Raw genomic sequence first — 16,878 nt, forward strand, 5'->3', positions numbered from 1 at the left:
TGAAAGGCTTGGAAGAATTTTGAGGTGCATGATAATAAAAGCCTAGATGACTTTGAAGAGACTGTTGGTAGAAATAGAGACATGAAAGGAGATTCTAGGCAAAGCTCAGAAGGATGTGAAGAGGATGATGTAACTCACAGATCCAATCTACCATCTCAGCAGAAGGCAGGAATGGAAATAGTTATCCAGGAAGGATTGGTAAGGTACCCTCTTATCTCGTTGTGGGGACCCCATGACAGGCACAAAATCAAAGGGTACAGAGACAGGAGAAAATAAATGAGTGTTGTCATTGGGAGCTATTATTCAACCTACTACACTGCATCTTTTCCCTTCTCTGTTTATGTTTTTTTGGATCCCCTATTAGATGGGTATTTTATTTTCTGGATATATCTTCCCTATCTTATAACTTCCTCATATTTTTCATCATTTTATTCTTTGTCACTGGGTTGGTGGTTAATTCTTTAATTTGATCCTCCAGTTAATTCAGTCTTCAGTTAATTCTATTAGTAATTAATTTTATTATTCATCCCATCTATTGAATTTCCTTTCAATATCAAGCAACCCTACTTTTAATTTTCACATACTCCTTTTGTTTTTGACAGCTTCCTCTCTTTTTTTTATGGTTGATATCATTGACATTATTTTTCATTTTATGGAATACAATATCTCGATTCTCTTTGTAGATTTTAATTATATTTAACTTTTAATTCTACTTCCCAGTATTAGCTGTTTTATTGAGGACACACAGTAGTGGAGAGAAAGAAGTATAGCAGGGGGCCTTTCCTTTGTGATGGATATTTTGACTTCTGGCTGCAAAGATTTCCTAGCTATTGGGGTGACCATAACTTACTTTGGATACTGCACTTTTCAAGCCTAAAAGCCCACATGAAGTTATCCCCTCTCACTTTTAAGAACCAAACTCACAAATTGTCTCTTGTGGCAAAATTCTGAAGTCTACTGGTCTAAAAGTTGGAGACAGTCACAACCATTCCACTGCTCTTTAATGTTTTAATTTAATTCAATAAATTGCTCATAGACCCTTCCCTTTCTCAATACCCAATAACCCTTTGAGAGTTTTTCTAGAAATTTGCTACACAACTTCCTTTTGGGGGCTTATTTTATCTCTATGAACGTCCAGCTCTTCAGTTCTATTGGGAAAGAGCTGGCAATTGGTTTCCATATACTTTATATTAACTGGGAATTGTTTACTTTTCTGGTCTTCTGATGGTTTCCCTTCAGACTAAGTAAATATTTATTTGTTTTTATTGACCTCCCTCATTCTCCTTGATCTTTCTAAAAACCATTACAAAATTTATAACTATTTTCTTATCAAGGTGCCTTCTTCACTTGACTTGTTTTTGTTTTTTTGTTTTTTTTTTTGTTTTTTGTTTTTTGCGGCACACGGGTCTCTCACTGTTGTGGCCTCTCCCGCTGTGGAGCACAGGCTCCGGACGCGCAGGCTCAGCGGCCATGGCCCACGGGCCCAGCCACCCCGTGGCACGTGGAACCCTCCTGGACCAGGGCAGGAACCCGTGTCCCCTGCATCGGCAGGCGGACTCTCAACCACTGTGCCACCAGGGAAGCCCCTTCACTTGACTTTTTATGACACTATAGTACAGGTACTTTCCTCCCAACTCTTGGCTCTTGTCAGACTTCTTCCCCGCCATCCCGCTGATATAGCTCGTTTCAGCTGCTGTGGGCAAATCAGAAGGGTTGAGCCTTCTTCATACACTAATGTCTAAGGTAAGCACTTGCTTACCCTAATATCATCCTTCAGATTCCCTCTGTACTTCTGCCAGACTTATTCCTAAAATATTACTTTCATAACTTTAATCCCATAATCAAAAGTTTCTATTTTTTTTCATTATTTACAGAAAAATCCACCCTTTGTTTTCATGTATAGCCATCAAAATCTGGTCCACTACTCCCAATATAAACTTTCCACTTCATTCTTATTGATCTATTCATTGCCCCAGAAAATACCTGCAAATCTCTACCGTAATTCCTCTATACAATTCAACTAACCTCCAGTAGCCTCACTATTATCCTCCACTTGACTAAATCTTACCTTTCTTCAAGGCCTATTTCTTTTACAAACATCTCAATATCTGATCGCTTTCTCTCTCCCATAAATTCCTATTGTGTGCAGCATTCTCTACAACATTGCCTTCTCTTGTGAGATTAATTTGGGTAGTCATTAAGGATTGGGAATATTTCATATATTCTTTGTACCTTTATGATGCTTCCTATAATGTTTAATACTAAGCAGTCAGATATTATGCTTCAGTTGATTTTTAAAAATTGATATAAATCTTACCTAATGGTGGGTAAACCTAAAAATGTCTAAGTGTCTTAAATACCAACCTAAAGGTTTTTATTTATTTAAAAAGCAATAGGGAACTATTGTAGCTTTTTCGATATGTTTTCTGTAGATGACTTTTGCAGTGAAAATAGTACTTTCTGAAAAGAATGTCTCAGCATTGTGCAAACTGAACTGGACTAGAACGCCTATGCAACTGGGAGACCAAATGAGTCCAGGTGGGCTCCATTTTGAGAAATTAAGCCAACGTAATATTTTTTTAGATTTATAGTAAACAAAGAAGCCCTCATTTTCCTAATCCCTAATGCACACATGGGTTGTTTACTGGAATTCATTCTGAGTGTAATTTCTAAACGTAACACTGACAGTATCTCTTATCAGATGACATGATTAATGATGTTTTCTTCAGAGTGGCTTCAGTTAGTGTTTAGTAAGATGCTTCCCAAATCCTAATTCTATTTCAAAGATACAGTCAGATGATTAGACTTATGAGCACCCTGCAAGAATCAGAAAAGATAAGGCAGTGATCAGTTTTAAATAATACATTTTACCCAAATTTAATTATTTTGCAACCAGTGACTCTATTCTCTGTTTTTATACTTGTCATTGTTTCCTTCTTTTCTAGGTAAACCATTACTTTCTTTACCCTGATTTCACTGCAGATGCTATGCAATGACTGGCATAACTCATTGCTTAGAGCAAAGAAAGAGCTAGGATCCTCTGTTTTACAAAATTAAAGAGTTTGGTTGTCAGCTAGGCAATGAATCTGCTTCACAGATTTAAAACTGTGCTTTTGGGGCTTCCCTGGTGGCGCAGTGGTTGGGGGTCCGCCTGCCGATGCAGGGGACACGGGTTTGTGCCGCGGTCCGGGAAGATCCCACATGCCGCGGAGCGGCTGGGCCCGTGAGCCATGGCCGCTGGGCCTGCGTGTCCGGAGTCTGTGCTCTGCAATGGGAGAGGCCACAACGGTGAGAGGCCCGCGTACTGCAAAACAAACAAACAAACAAAAACTGTGCTTTTCTTCCTTCTCTTTGCTTGCCATTTGGCTTGTTCAGTTAACAGCCCTACCACTTAAGAGAGGATTAAAAGGACACCGGCCCTGTGAAGGTCTCCAGGAATGACATACCATGCAGGGGACCAGCAAGGGCAAAGACTTTGAGGTGGGAGCCTGCACGTATTAGAGCAACAGAAAGAAGACCAGTCTGGCTGGAGTAGCGTGGGCAAGAGGGAAAGCAGAATGAGATTAGGTCAGTAAGTTGGGCAGAGCCAGATAAAGTAGGTAAGTTATCACCTGCTCTGAATTTCTCTGATCACCAGTCACCATCAAATTGATCTATTGTTTGCCCCTGGCCTGTAAGTACTCAAATCTTTACTGGGAAGATTATGTCTTAAATTATTACTGCTTAATAATGCAATGTTTGTCTTTCACAGGGGCTTTCTGAATGCAAAAGCAACTCAAGTATTCCCAGACTTGCCAGATGATAAAATTCCTGACTTCCCACTTTTAACCTCCTGAATCTCCAGGGAGACCTGGAAAACAATATTTTCAAACAATTAATCTAGACGATTCTTATGATGATTCAAGCTTAGGAAATACTAAGTCCTCAAAGTGAAATTAATAGAGAGAATTTTGACTGTGGAAGGCAATTTTGAGCAGTAGCCTCCCAAATTACATACTTGTGGCAGTTCTAGGCAACACATGGTACATGAGTTGCCATTTTCCTCTCCCATGACCATGGCCTTCATCTCTAATGGATCCCAAGGCTCCTTCCTGCTGACTCTAGACATAACTTCAGATTTCTTCTCCATGCAGGGATCCAGGCAGCCCTGCCAATTGATAAGACCTGGCATAGAAGATGAAACTTACATGACATCCCTTTTGTAGGGTTATTTCTAGACCAGGGAGACTTCTCAGGTGATTTTTACTTTGAGCAATATTGAATTATTACATAGAAAAAGGTATTTTTGGGGGGGAGTGATCTGTAGGGATAATTTTGTTTTATTGGCTCAGAAATATATATTGATATAGACTTCATAGCTTCAATATCTGAAAAAAAATGGATTTTGACATTTCTTTTATAACAGTTTATGTATACAGACATATTTCTGGAGCATGGGGCAATGAAAATAAAAATTAGCTTTAGAATTAGATAGACCTGAATTTCCATTCCTGGGTGTACTGCTTACCAGCTATGTTACCACCCAGTTAGTATATGTCTTTGAATCTCTGATTCCTCATCTCCATAATGGAGACAAAATATCTCACACAATTGTTGTGATTCAAGATGAACATGTGTGAAACAGCTAGAACAGTTTTGGTCACATGGTGTGTACATGAAATAAAGCCTAGATTTCCTCCTTTCCTTCGCTTGAAACAGAAATCTCCCTCTATTAATAGACTCGCTTAGGAGACTGTTTCCTGTGTTCCTCTATTTGGTAACAGAATTTGGATAGTATAATGTGGAAATTTTAAGAAATACTCTAAAATGTTATTTATTCAAAGTTTGATAGCTCACATGTATTCAAACAAGCAAAATCCTCAATTAACCCTTTTTTGTGTTTAGGTGCATACCCTAGACTTGTAAGGAAACCATGGAATAACAGTCCCTCAGAATTAAATGGGACCCTCAACATATTTAGTAAAACATCCTGAATTCCTACAGGCAAATGATGAAAAAATAAGCTCAAATTGGTGCCTCATTTACAAAAATGTAGTCCTGGAGCTAATAAAGAATTGTCTAAAAATACTTCCAGTTTTTTCAGGAAAGAGTAATGACTGTGAGTTCTATGAAATCTCCAATTATTGAAGTAATATTAAATTGTGTTCATTATACTACCATAAGTCAGGAAAGTTAAGCTAACCTAAGAAAAATAAATAGAAGAGTTTATGTTCTGAAAAATTTCTACATAGCTTAAGTAATCAGAAATCTAAATGAATCAGAAGAATACAATCTCTGAACATGATAGTTATTCAAAATTTTACTGAAGTTGAATGTAAATACCTTTCAAGTTTTTCCAACTTCTCTGCTTCCTTTGCCCCTCAAGCATGTATACTTCTTCAAAACATAGATCACTAGGTTAAAATATCAAAAAGTTAAATTATTGACTCTTACTACCTGTATTATTGCATCAGTTCCTAGGGTCAACCCTTATTTTGTCTCCCATCTCTCCTTCCTCAGCTACTCTCATAGGGATTTGCTAGTTTCTGAACTAATCCTAAAAACTCAGGATCAACAGCTTTGAATCTGTAACCTGGTGTAGGCCTAGAATTGATCTCAGTGATGCAAGTCACCCACAGTTGTTGGCCTTCCACATGTCCTCTGTCTCCCTTTTACCATCAACATAGCTCAGCCCAAGGTCTGCTATGTGAGGACCAACCCTCAGGCCTTGGCATTCCTTGGGTTGGCAAGCTCTGACACTCCTCCTGTGTTAGCCATTAGATCGGGATTTTCCTTTCATTATCTCTCCTCTCCATATTCTGTCAGCTCTGTGCCCTGGTTCTTATTTGGACTAGGGCCCTATACTGCACCCCAGGTGATGTCAAGGCCCTAGAAGTGTGCTGGCTCTAGTGTCTGCATCCTTTCCTGAGGAGAAGGCTGGAATGATTTCTCCCACACCTGCTGCATTACCACATCTGGTCAACTCTCTTGCACCATCACCTAGATTTCCCATCACTGTGTTCTGCCCATCACATCAACTCTTATGATTCTGGCAGTTGCCAGTATCATGCCTAAGCATGTCTTTTGGATTCCATGCTTTTGAAGCCCCCATCTAACCCCACTGAGGCTACTCTCCCACTTCCCATACCCTTACCTCTGCCCCAGTGAATAAGCAGCTTGCCACCTAGTCGTGATCTTGAACTGCTCCTTGATGATGTCCCCATGTGTTTTTTGTTTTGTTTTTTTTTTGGGTTTTTTTTGCGGTACACGGGCCTCTCACTGTTGTGGCCTCTCCCATTGCAGAGCACAGGCTCTGGACACGCAGGCCCAGCGGCCATGGCTCACGGGCCCAGCCGCTCCGCGGCATGTGGGATCCTCCCGGACAGGGGCACAAACCCGTATCCCCTGCATCGGCAAGCGGACTCTCAACCACTGTGCCACCAGGGAAGCCCTCCCCATGTGCTTTTTAACAAGGCCCACCTAAGTTGCATCTACTTGTTCTCCTGCCACTCACTAATGTTTACCTATATCTTTACCTTCATAATGCTGACATATTAACCTTCAAAAACATCTTTTTAATGTCATCATTCTGATGTTCAGAAGCCCTATAATAGCTTCCTATTGCCTGTTGCATTTAACAAATTCTTCTTTTGGCTTTTAGGGACCTCCCAGGATCCCTCCAAATTTCTCGGTAATTCCCGAGAGTCAGCTATGACCTGCTCACTGGCCAAGTCCTTTGCTTATGCTGTTGGTCCCACATAGACTGCCCTCCTTTTTTTCTTTCTGCATGCCTCGGTCCTAGTCATTGCTCAAAGACAAGCTCAAGAAGAAATCCCAACACAAAGTCTTTCCTGATCCCTCCAGCTATTGACATTAACCCAGTTTTCAACAATTTAGTACCTAATTCTTTCCTGTTTGTTTCATATATTTCATTAGTCCTGATTTTCCTAAGAAGTTTGGAAGGATTCTGTAAGAAATGACCATTGTATCCCCTACAGTGTTTCGGACAGTAATAGGAGGCATGAAACAGACTGATAAAACAAGTACCCTTATGCAAATCTTTCATTGAAAACACACTGGTCAGCTAAGCTGACTATTGATTTGGTTATCTCTGATATAGTGATTTAATTATGTGATGCTTTCCTCTGTCTAAGCCATCTAAGTATCAGAGAAAACATAAGGGGACTCTGCCTGTGTAAAGAAGAAACAGGTGTTATAATTGTGGAAACCTGTCTGGAAAGGTAACTGGGATGGTACCTGACTCAGCTGAGCTGAAAGGCCTGGGAATAACTGTTCCCTAATTGTCTCACTCGGAGAGAACTTCTAGGATATTTATTTGAAACAGGGCAAAGGACTGAGGAAAGGTGGAGGAGGATGAACTATGTTCCCAGGAAGAAAGAGAGAGAAAGAAAAAGAGAGAGAGGAGAAGGGGTGGAGAAGAATGATTATAAATATAAAGATTCCTCTTCTATGAACCAGTTAACAGTTTAACCAGAAAAGACACGGTAAGAGACCCACGCCTAGTGACACTGACCTGGCTTATAAACAGTGGGGTGCTGGTAAAGGTTTAACAACCAGCTCTCTGGAAAACGAAAGTCCTGACTGGTACTGATTGCATGTTTTCATGGAATAAATACTCCTACTGCCAAATTCAAGCTACCAATCTGCCCGCACTGAACACAAAATTGGGAAGAATGTGCGTAATCAGGTCCAGTGGGCAGGAAGGAGTTGGCTCCAGCACACCCTTGCATATAAGTTTAGGACAGTCACTATGAGAACTTTCTGAAATTAACTTGAGGGCTTGTAAGTTCTCTCGTATTATTCAGTCTCCTGAGGTGGCAGGGAGTGAACCCCTTATTGAAAAGGGCCTAAATGCTTTTATTAAAATAAGACCAGTGAAATAGTATTCTGAAAAGACTAAGTTCTAATGTTCAAATAATCTTTGGAGGCAAGCAACCCAATGCTGCAGAATATATAGAAACACTTCCCATCAATTTTTCTGTTCTTAAAATATCCTGTTTTATAACTGATAATATTCTTTCATATAGCAATCTTGAGCAGACCTTTAAAGTTTACTGTGAGCCTGGTTGGCCCTAACCATTGTTTTCAGAGAAGGCCTAAAAAGACCAAGGTCTTGGTCCCTACCTCAGTATCATAAAAAATCTTTTCTTTTGATAGAGGCTCTAGGAGATTCTTATGAGAAGAATTTGTTGTGGTTTTTTTTTTTCTCAGTAGTAACCTGTCTTAGTTCGGACTGTTATAACAACATGCTATAGACTGGGTGGCTTAAACAGCAAACGTTTATTTTTCACAGTTCTGGAGGCTGGAAAGTCCAAGATCAAGGAGCTGGCCTATTTGATGTCTGATGAGAGCATGCTTTCTGCTTTGCAGCCTTCTTGCTGCATCCTCATGACATGGAGAGAGATTTTGTGTCTCCTCTTCTTTTTATAAGGACATTGATCCCATCATGAGGGTCCCACCCTCATGTCCTAATCTAAGCCTAATTGCCTCCCAAAGGCCCATCACACTGGGGATTAGGACTTCAACATATTAGTCTGGGAGAGATAGACCTTCAATCCATAGCACAGTCATTTTCATATAATCAGTAAAAACAGAGGATGAAGGGCTGTGGCCAGGACTGAGGGTAGGAGGAAGCAGAGGAAGGGTAAACTAGAGCAGAAAGCCTGATGGGGAGATCAGCTTAACTGAAAAAACAATATTTTCTTCCACTTGGGCCAATGGGGGCAATAACCTATAGTAGCTGTAGAAATGTAAAGGTAAGAAACCATTTACGAATTAGTTGACCAAAAAGTAAGTAATCTGATCTAGCTAAAAAGTGACAAAAATAAATTGGTATTAGAGCGATCTGTACAAAATAAGTTTGGGCAACTTTGATTTATTTAAATGAATAAAAACAAAATGTTAATTTATGGACATAATTCGGTAGGCTAATTAGTCATGCAGCACAGCATTGCCCTTCGACAGTTTATTTCCATCAGCAGAATTAATCACAGCAGAGCAGATGTAGTGGGGACAGTCCAAGGTTAAAACAAATGATACAAAATAATGAACTAGAGTACAAGATGATAACCTGGAGAAAGTAGTGATTTGTTATTCTGCCAGAGCCTTCTGTGGATTGTGCAACCACTCTATGCAAGCCTGTCTCCCTTTTAACCAGATATCTCTGATTGTAGTGATCTTTTACTTTGCATTCATTTTATCTGCCTGTGTAATGGTAATGTAACTGTGATAAGAGCCAATTAGTTTTGCACCATTGAGAAGAACAACGAAATGTGACTTAAGAAAACAGATAAAATTAACTGTCTAAATGAGACTACAAGGCAATCTCATCTTTACTGTTTTCTTATAGGGTTAGAGCACCATATGTTCAGCATCATAAACTGGAGGACAACTATAAGGATACGTGAGTTGGTTCAAAGACATGCTGTACGGAACACGATTCTTCCAGAGTTACATTAACCAGTAATTTAATGCTAACTTTCCACAGGACTTGAGATCTATATCTACGGATTGCATTACCGACAAACACAAACATCAGGGTAGCACTATGGGGAACCAAATCCCTTTTAAACTCTTTTTGGGATTTTGGTTATGAAATAAAATGAGCAAGAGAGTCTTCAGTTAAATATCATCTGGCTTTATTATACCATCACCATTGTTTCCTTGTTGCTTCAGTATATCCGGGAAATTTTCAGTGTGTCTATTGCAGAAGTGTTGCTAAAAGGAAAAACTTTGGGAGTTAAACTTTTGCATGTCTTTTGTGTTTATTCACTTATGCTTCTGGTAAGAAATAGATGCAAAACAAATAATGGCTGAGTAATACAAACCTGTTGTATTCTTCAGATCTCATTTATTTATCATAAAAATAACAAATTTCAGTCTTGATAAAGGTTGTATTTTTGAGGGTTAGAAAAATTGTTAATGAAAAATTGTATTTTTTAAGCCAAGAAACTGGCACACATAGATCAATGGAACAGACCAGAGAGCCCAGAAATAAACCCACACTTATATGGTCAATTAATCTACAATGAAGGAGGCAAGAATATACAATGGAGAAAGGGCAGTCTCTTCAAAAAACAGTGTTGGGTAAACTGGACAGCCACATGCAAAAGAACTAAACTAGACTACTTCTTTCATCACACACACAAATTAACCCAAAATTGGTTAAGGACTTAGAAGTAAGACCTGAACCCATAAGACTCTTAGAAGAAAATGTAGGTGGTAAGCTCCTTGACATCAGTCTTGGCAATGATTTTTTTAAATCTGACTCCTAAAGCAAAGGGAACAAAAGTGAAAATAAACAAGTGGGACTACATCAAACTAAAAAGCTTCTGCACAGCAAAGGAAATCATCAATGAAATGAAAAGGCAACCTACTGAATGGAAGAAAACATTCGCAAATTGTATATCTGATAAGGGGTTAATATCCAAAATATATAAAGAACTCATACACCTCAATATAAAAAATTTTTTTATTAAAAAATTGGCAGGGGCTTCCCTGGTGGCGCAGTGGTTGAGAGTCCGCCTGCCGATGCAGGGGACACAGGTTCGTGCCCCGGTCGGGAAGATCTCACATGCCGCGGAGCGGCTGGGCCCGTGGGCCAATGCTGCTGAGCCCGCATGTCCAGAGCCTGTGCTCCGCAACGGGAGAGGCCGCAACAGTGAGAGGCCCACATATCGCAAAAAATAATTTTAAAAAAAAAGGGCAGAGGATCTGAACACACATTTTTCCAGAGAGGACATACAGATATCCAATAGGTGCATGAGAAAATGCTCAATATCGCTAATCATCAGGGAAATGCAAATCAAAACCACATTGAGATGTCACCTCACACCTGTTAGAGTGACTATTAGCAAAAAGGCAAGAACTAAGAAGTGTTGGCAAGGATGTGGAGGAAAGAGAACCCTTGTGCACTGTAGGTGGGAATGTAAATTGGTGTATCCACTAAGGAAAACAGTATGAAAGTCATTCAAAAAATTAGAAATGGAACTACCATATGATCCAGCAATTCCACTCTGGGTATTTATCTGAAGAAAATGAAAACATAAATTCAAAAATATATATGTACTCCATGTTCATTGCAGCATTATTTACAAAAGCCATGCTATGGAAACAACCTAAGTGTCCATCAGTGGATAAAGAAAATGGTACACACACACACACTGGAATACTATTCAGCCTTAAAAAAGAATGAAATTTTACCACTTCCGAAAACATGAATAGACCTTGAGGACATTATGCTAAGTGAAATAAATCAGACAGAAAGACAAATACTGTATGATATCACTTATATGTGGAATCTATAAAACAAAACAAACAAACAAACAAATAAAACAAAAACCCCAAGCTGATAGATACAGAGAACAGATTGGTGGCTACCAGAGGTGGGCAAAATGGGTGAAGGGAATCAAAGGTACAAACTTCAAGTTATAAAATAAATGTCATGAAGATTAATGTACAGCATGGTGACTATACTTAATAATATTGTATCACATATTTGAAAGTTGAGTGAATCTAAAAAACCCTCATTACAAAAAAAGAAAAAAAATTGCCACTATCTATGGTGATGAATGGTAACTAGACTTATTGTGGTGATCATTTCACAAAATATACAAATATCGAATCATTGTGTTGTGCTCCTGAAACTAATATGTCAATTATATCTTGATTTAATAATACATTAAAAATAAACTGGCACTAAAAAAATTTTAAATGATCGAATTATTTAACTTTATAAAGAATCTGTATGGCTAAACAACAATGAAAAGCAAACAATCTCGAATATATGCATAACATATATGACAAAGGATCTACAGCTTTAGTATGCAAAGAGAAATAAACAAATCAGAGAAAAGATGATCACCTCAGAGAAAAATGAACAAAAACAGGTATGAATAATTCACAGAAGGAAAAAAAGGGCAAAATAAACTGAGAATGGGGTGGAATTCAAGCTTCCTAGTAATGCAAGAAATAAAATTAAAATAAAACAGTTTTTTTTACTTCCAAATAGAAAAAACTAATAATTAAATACTCAATTTTAGCTGGAATAGGCAAAGATATTAATACATACATTGTTGGCAAAAGTATAAGTTTGTAAATTTTTTTGAGGGCAGTTTGGAAATGTTTATGCTTTTTGATTCAATGATTCCTGTAGTAGGAATTTGTCCTAAGAAAGTAACCACAGCTGCGCTAAAAAATTTTGCTAAGAGGACGATCTTGTTAGTGTTGCTTAAAGTAGTGAAAACTTAACAACAATCTTAAAATATATCTATTGAGAAAATATTTATTAAATAAGTTATAGTGCCTCCATTCAAGGACTCTCTGCAACCATTAAAGCCATGGTTCCCAAACTTGTCTGCAATTCAGAATTATCCGAAGATATTTTAAAAATTCCAAAGCCTGGGTCACTTTTTAAAGATCATAATTTCTGGGAATGAGACACAGACATCATTATTTTTTTAAGCTCCCAAATTGCAATGTGCAATGTTGTTTGGAAACTATTGCATTAAGGTGATATCAAAAAAATTTATTGCCATGAAGAATGTTTATAATATATTCCTTTGTCAAAAAAAATCAACGTGCAAAATAGTGTTATTGAGGGTATAGCAGTGTTCTTAAACTGGTGTTCTATGTGCAAGGTGGATCATCTTACTGAAGGGACAGTTTCAAGCCTCTGATGACACACTCCACTTTTACCAAATCTGACTAGGCAGCCAGTCTGCGAGCTGGCCAGAAGCTCAGGGTGGCTTGGCATCAAAATCTCTGACCAAGCAGAAATAAGATGGGTCAATCAGAATCCTGCTCTAAGGAAATTGCAGTTGTGAATTTTGAAGGAATCAGGCAGCGAGATTGAAGCTGAAAGGATGTACAAAGAAAGGTCTTGAGGCAGAGAAGTGGCCAAGAGAAAACTAAAGTAATAAAGAAGCAGACAGCATTAGTTAGCAAAAGTTGTGAAGTAGTCAAAGAGAGACTGATGATGGGTGAGCAAGAGACTGGTGGGAGAGACAAGTTTGAAAAGATGTGCAAAATAAGGAAAGACCAACAGAGTATCTGAAATGTGGCATTAGTGCAGCTCCACAAACCCTTGCTTGGATTGTTGGAATTTCCTCTTTCTGAGTAACCATCTTAAAAACATCTGTTTTAATATTAATCCCTTGTCAGTATATTTAGGCAAATGTTTTAGTGTTAAAGACCTAGTACACCAATGATGTTCAGCCCAAGGTTCAGTATCTTTGGGGATATTTGAAGGCGCTCTGTATGGAACACAAGTGTTGACAGTACGTGTTAAGAAAATCAATTTCCAGATCGTTTTTTAAAATAAAGTTTTTCTTAAATGTGAGAATGTGGCTATGGTCAAAATATCATGTCTACTTTCCTTCTCTAGCTTCACTTTCCCTAATGCCTTTTTCCACTTTACAAAAAAAAAAAAAGCGTACCTCTTGCCCATTCTGAATTTACGAAGGCTGCATTTCTCCAGATTGTATAAAGATTATGGGGTGCCAAACAAAGGACAGTTCAAAATTTTGGTGTCTGTGAACCCTCCTTTAATCAAGACACTGTTTGGGTCTCTGTGACATTTAAAAAAAATGATTTCAAGAAGGAGGTAGTGAAATATATATATATATATTTTTACTTCCTATTACTATCTCAAGCTTGGGTGATAAAACAATGGTGGAGGTAAGTTAATGGGTTTCAGAGTTTTTTAGCATATACTCAGACTCATAGGATATATATTTTCATTAACCTTTCTTAAAATATTATTGATATTATAAATTTATATTTGTCTTTTCTTTGGGTGGGTCTCCTGTTCACCATCACATATCAACCACTTCTCTATTTATTTTTTCATTCCTGCCACATACTTACTCAATTTAGACTAACTTAGAGGAGATGTGCTCTGGATTCTATCATAAATAATGCACTTAGAAACAATAATGAAAAAACTTTATGTAAGCCGTACACTTATAACTGAACATTTAGTTAATTTCCACTAGAACTTCTTTCATTTTAGAAATAGGGCATCCTTACCTATGGATATGACCTTTATTGCAGGAAAAAAACTGCATCTATTTAATTAGAAATGTATTTCTGGGATTTCCCTGGTGGCGCAGTGGTTAAGAATCTGCCTGCCAATGCAGGGAACACAGGTTCGAGCCCTGGTCCAGGAAGATCACACATGCTGCAGAGCAACTAAGGCCGTGCGCCACAACTACTGAGCCTGTGCTGTACAGCCTGTGAGCCACAACTACTGAGCTTGCGTGCCACAACTACTGAAGCCCACATGCCTAGAGCCCATGCTCTGTAACAAGAGAAGCCACCGCAGTGAGAAGCCAGCGCACCGCAACGAAGTCCCAACGCAATCAAAAATAAATAAATAAATAAATATTTTAAAAAGAAATGTATTTCTGATAAAATCTTACGTTAATGTTTAATAGTAAATTATGAAAAGTGCAATGCATTTAGCTATCTTTGATCAATCATTTAATACTAAATATAACTCAATCCAAAAGAATTTCTAACAGATGGTAATAGACAATAAGTAAATTTTCAAATGTCATTTTATGTGTATATTTTGCTTCAGAGAGGTATAAAAATGTAATCAATAAATCTTTTCAAAACATAAATACTTCAAAAATAAAAATAGATTTTATATTAGGATAAATCAGTGAGGTAAATGTAATGGAAATATGAGTATAAGAAGGAAAAGGAACAATGTATACTTTCTGACAAAATCATCTTGTTGATGTATTTTTCAAATGTACAGTTGTGGCACCAAATCACTATGATATTATATTCCATTAGCTATACTAAAGAGCTCCTAACAGTTTTAATTTAAAATGTTAATTTTTAATATTATGGACATGACACATTTGGTAACTATTAAACCCATGATTTAAAATGTAAATATTGACTTAAAATGAACAATTGGGCATCTAAATTTTTCAAAACAGTTTTAGGAAATAATAAAACAAAAACAATTAAAGATTCATTTATGGGACACTATATTTAGTCTTTAATATTTTCATACCATTGTAAATGGGCTTATTGAAGACATGGAGAAACATTCAAAATATATTGCTTACTAAGTGACAGTCATAATGTGATACATGCACTTTTTAAAATCTAGAAAATGTTAAAAATTTAACACTATTGTCAATATTAGCAAATTATGGCTATTATTTTAAAATGTTCATCTGATTATATACTAATATTAAATACTAAAATATTAACAATGGTATATCTGAGTGGTGGAATTATGAGTGATTTTTATTTTCATTTTGTTTATCTCTTTTTCTAGTTTATACATGAGCACATATTATTTACATTGTAACAAAAATTTATTTAAAATGAAACAGTAATGTGTGTTCTTTGATCTGGACATCAACAGCTTTTCTAAGCAAAAACAATAACAACAACAACAAAAATCCCTGCAGAATTAAACCTTTTAATAGTAATTCTGAAGGTTTAGCTCTGACAAATGCTAAAATAAAACCTTGCTTCCTAATCCTGAATTCAGCTGTCTTTATCCAGGATTCTCAGAATATTTATTCTGAACAAGGAGTGCAGAATCAGACCCCCTAATAGCAACGGTACTACATCATGAAAAATATGCTGCATAAGTCTTTGTAAAACGGCCAATCAGCAGAAAACATATTCTATAAAGGCACCTCTTGCGTGGTCCTGAATTATAACTTAACTGAAAAATATAGAAACTAAAGAACACAGAAATAGTAGTCAACTTATATTCTACATTAAGTGTGAATTATTATTCTTCAAGGAGTTCTGAGGCTGTTCAGCGTGTATTAAATCTTGAACAAGTTACAGGATTTTGGAACTGAAAAGTAATTGGTTTGTAAAACTGGCTTAAGCATTTCCATCTGCACACATATAATTTTGATTAATTTTCTTTCTAGTTATGTGGTGAGGCATAGCAATGTATTTTGACATTGAGCTCTTATCCACATTTAGAGGACTGAAAGGTCATTATCCTTTCACTCTCTGTAAAGATATTTCATGATAATAATAGACTGTACAAAAATAGTACCAGGTGATACTTGGCTCCCAGTCAGATGGAGCTCTGCTTTGTCTACAACTACAATTTTCAAAGGACTCAGTTCTACAAATACTTGACTGAACACTTTGGTTTTGTTAGTTTCACCTTGCATATTTTGGAAATACCCTGACTAGAGGCTATCCTGATAAGCCTATGTCAATACACATCTCTTTCCTCAACTCCACAATTTCTCCTTAACCTAAAATATAGAAAACAAAGTTTTACAGGGAAAGTAAATAATTATAATAAGCAATGTTCTAATAAAAATAAAATGTTCTAATAAGGAAAGATGGAATTTTACTTAATCTAGCTCAGTGGGTTAATGAAATAGAACTTTGAATACCAGATGGAATATTAAGGCAAGACCATCATGTCTTGAACCTACATGTATTTCAAATGTACAGGTTATGACATTCTGTGGGTTATATCTAAGCACTTAAGGAAGAGAGCACTTGAATTTCATGTACAGATAGGAGATATTACTCCCCTAGAAGTGGGACTTTGATTGAAATAGAAGCAGCTTAAAATAAACAGTGATGAACAATTCTAATGCCCTTTGATTTGAAATGAGGCCTCATAGGAGAAACTGTACTAAGTTTGAACTGCCCACCAAACAAATTCTCACCCGCAAAAAAATCTATTTTTCATTTTAATATGTGATTTATTTGCCTAAAGTATTGCTATTACTTATTCACACACAAAATTCTTCATAAAAGCAGATTTTTGTGCTAGATTTTGCTATCTCTTCTATGGCTCTCCATCATGCTCTCACTCTAAAATTGTTCACACAGTACCCCCCAAAGCTTTCTTAGTTTATTTAGAGA

This window comes from Pseudorca crassidens, chromosome 8 (assembly GCF_039906515.1).
Source record: "Pseudorca crassidens isolate mPseCra1 chromosome 8, mPseCra1.hap1, whole genome shotgun sequence".
Lineage (NCBI taxonomy): Eukaryota > Metazoa > Chordata > Mammalia > Artiodactyla > Delphinidae > Pseudorca > Pseudorca crassidens.